Below are 3,506 nucleotides of genomic sequence, written 5' to 3'. Positions count from 1 at the left end.
CGGTCGATCTGCTATCAGAGTTAGATCATAGTAGTCCCGCGTGTTGTGCGTAGCTGACTGATGGAACGAGCAAAACAGTGGCATCCACTTTTTGCCCTTTGCGGCTCTTGGGCGACCGACCTCACCATGCTGCACTGCATGTGTTCGAGGCTCCTATTGCTGTTCCGTTCCTCCCATCCCGATCGGGGTCCCTTTGGTGGTTGATGATTACTTGATGGTCGTCGCTCGGGTGCCGGAGTGAGCTTGGCATGGACTTCCTTTCTTCTGGCCACTTGGGCTTCTTCCACGTTTATGTATTCCGTGTCTCTCCTCTGCAGGTGGTCGAAGTCGTTTGATGGCTTCCGAATGAGGGAGCGGAATAACTCTCCTTCGGTGAGCATATATCTAGTATAAAAGTAACATTCCTTTAGGATGATTACTCTTAGCATAGATATAGGTTTACCAATACAAAATACACTAAACCTATCTAAGGTGTTTTCCTTTAGACCTACACATTGTGTAGGTAGATCCAAGAAAATATTAGGAACTTTAATCAAATAGATAATTACTTAATCAACCTTAATAACTCTAAATTAGATTTATTAATCAATTGATATCATATGATAATTGATTAGCATACTAATCAATTATCTTAATTGATGCAAATATCTCTATATATATAACTCATCCTTACAAAACAAAAGTTATATACAATTCATGTAATCACCACTTACTTGTACAAGGTGACCTAATTTTTACTTGTGCAAAAATTAAAGAATATATTATTAAAAAATATTTTTATATATTTTTTATTTTAAAAATGATGCTATTATAACAACTTCACCTAAAATTATTCTAACTTAATTAAGAATCTTGACAAAGTCGAGATAAATACCTTCCTTATATATTAGTTACTATTTCAAAGATTATGTGTTGACCCTGGGACGAATTGACGTGGGCATTGGGGATGAGTATATTTACATTTTGCCACAATTCTAACTTAATCAAAAGTATTATATATAAATACTATTATATTTAAATAATAATAATTTTGATTAAGTTGAGTTCCCTTATTTTTAATACATTCTATAGTTGTTATATGTTATAGGTCATAATTGCTATAATAATATTAAAATAAAAATATTTTTTAGCATTTTTTTAAAAAATATATATATCCTTTTGAGAAAAGGGATAATGAGAGGAGTTCCCTTAATTTTTGTCCTTTTGAATTAAAATTTTAAAATATATTAGAGAAAGTATATAAAGTACTATTATATTAAAATATTTTTTCAACTTAATTAAAATTATTTAAATTTAATCAAAATTAGTTTAATAAAGAATATTTTGATAGAATATTTTATGGATTGCAGGAACTTCGCACTTCAGTATTTTTGGTCTTGAGCTTGTATTGTAACAAGTGGCACCTGATCTATTGGTAGTGTAATCTTGCCGTCGGCTATCTTGATGTTCATGAAACAGAAATAATTTGTAGACAAAATTAAATATTCAACGAACGTTTAATTCATACAGCAGCCAACATAATTTAATTTATCGAGGATGCCAAAAAAGTTGAGAGCCTCCACTCTATGGAGGTCTACGACACTAGAAGATCAACATCAAATGTTAGTGTCCAAAGCTCCCTTCAGTATGTGTAGCCCTTCTAAAGAAATACTCCTACGAACTCGGGTCCTTGGGATTTCGATGCTAGGGGGAGGATCTGAAGAAAAGCAAACAACCACAACAGTCAAGTTGTCGCAGGTGTTGCGCTTCAATGCTTCTCGCACCAACTCTCGAGAACATATCTCTGGATTATTGTGTTGCATAAGTTCCTTCTGGGTTATGGTCACCGCGCATTGGCTGCTCATAACATCCGCAAGGCCATCGCAACCCATTATAAAAAATTCGTCTTCTTTTGTTAAGATTGTCTCCCGCAACTCTAGTTCTCAGCTATAAGCGGATTGGAAGACCCTTTAGGGCCCTTCATGTGCCAGTCACCAAGAGCCCTTGCTACAGATAGTTGGCCATTGAGATAGCCATCAAAAACACTGCCTCCTAGCTTTTCAATTCTAAGTTGTTTGGTTTTGCAGTTAGGTTTATGGTCTCTCGAAAGCAAAATAGCTCGACAATGACCTGCATTAGCAATTAGCAGTGACCTGCAATGGGCATAAATATGAGGGTAATAGCATATCGACAACCTGTTGAGGAAGACAAACTATACACAATTCATAGTGAAACATCATTAGAATGTGGATCAGAAATACCTTCCGAAAATTAGGGCAGCATGTGCTGTAGTTCCAGATGGCCGATCCAGTGAAGGGGAGTTGGCGAAAGCAAGATCAGCTTTCAGAAATGCAACCTTTAATGCCTTATCCACATTGACAGGGAAATCCTTGTCGTCAATTATGTACTTGAGGATATTATTTTTCACAAAGCTTTAATAAGCTGCATTAGATCCTCCATGTCCGTCAAAACCTGCAAATACTAACTGCTTTATCTCAGTATCTGACAACAGAATTCTAACTGAAACAACGATACAAAGTATAAGATGGAAGGAGCAATAAATGACATTAACCATGTAGGCAACGAGCACACTGTTTCTTGAAAAGAAGCTTGCAAATGCATGAATCCAGCTATAGATAACAGAAACTCACTCCATAAAAAGCACCAGGAGATGGGAAATTGACAGAAGCTCTAAGATGACTGACTAAATTATCAATGCAGATATGCTCGTCCTCCATTCTCAACTTTGGCCCAATCTCCGAGCAATTGCCAGACCTGAACACTGTTAGGACCAAAAGTAGCTAGAGGGGGGGGGGGGGGGGGGGGGGGGAATAGCTCGTCGCGTTCTCTCGGTGCTCGGCGTTGCTTGGCGTTGCTTGTTTCTTCAAGAATATGCAGCGGAAAATACAGAAACAAATGCAACAACGCTAACACGGTTGGTTTACTTGGTATCCACCTCACAAGAGGTGACTAGTCCAAGGATCCACACCACGCACGCACCCTCCACTATGAAAACACTCCTTTTCGGTAACTACCGAGGGCGGAGAAGCCCTACAAGACTCTCAGTACAAGAAGAAAGGAAAGAGAAACAAAATACAAGCGCAAAGCTTACAATGAGTACAGAAAACCCTAACCCTAGCTTCTCTTCTTGCCTTTGATCCGCCTCTTGACTTGGAAAGCTTCCAAGATCCTTCAAGAACCGGCGACCTGATCTTTGAGAGCGCTGTGGAGGAGTAGGCGAGAGCTCTGGAGTGAATCGGAGAAGTTCTTGTTGCAGCCATCGAACGCCTGCAGCTATAAACGACGCCAACGGTCGGATCCCGATCGATTCGAATGTTCCCAATCGATCGGGGAGGCTTTGGATCGATCCACGGATCGATCCAGAGCGCCTCTGTGCTCTGGAAACGCGCCTGGATCGATCCACGGATCGATCCAGCGCTTATCGCGCGAAGCAGTCGCGTCCCAATCGATCCACTGATCGATTGGGACATCTGGATCGATCCATGGATCGATCCAGAAGCTCTCTG

General features: G+C 39.6%; 1 pseudogene; it reads right to left on the bottom strand.

Annotated features, from left to right (window-relative positions):
* Positions 1–1,595: 1,595 nt before the first annotated feature.
* LOC121998024 lies at positions 1,596–2,756 on the bottom strand (annotated as a pseudogene).
* Between the last annotated feature and the right edge of the window lie 750 nt (positions 2,757–3,506).

This window comes from Zingiber officinale, chromosome 6A (assembly GCF_018446385.1).
Source record: "Zingiber officinale cultivar Zhangliang chromosome 6A, Zo_v1.1, whole genome shotgun sequence".
NCBI classification, from domain to species: Eukaryota; Viridiplantae; Streptophyta; class Magnoliopsida; order Zingiberales; family Zingiberaceae; genus Zingiber; species Zingiber officinale.
This window is presented reverse-complemented; position numbering and strand designations above follow the sequence as displayed.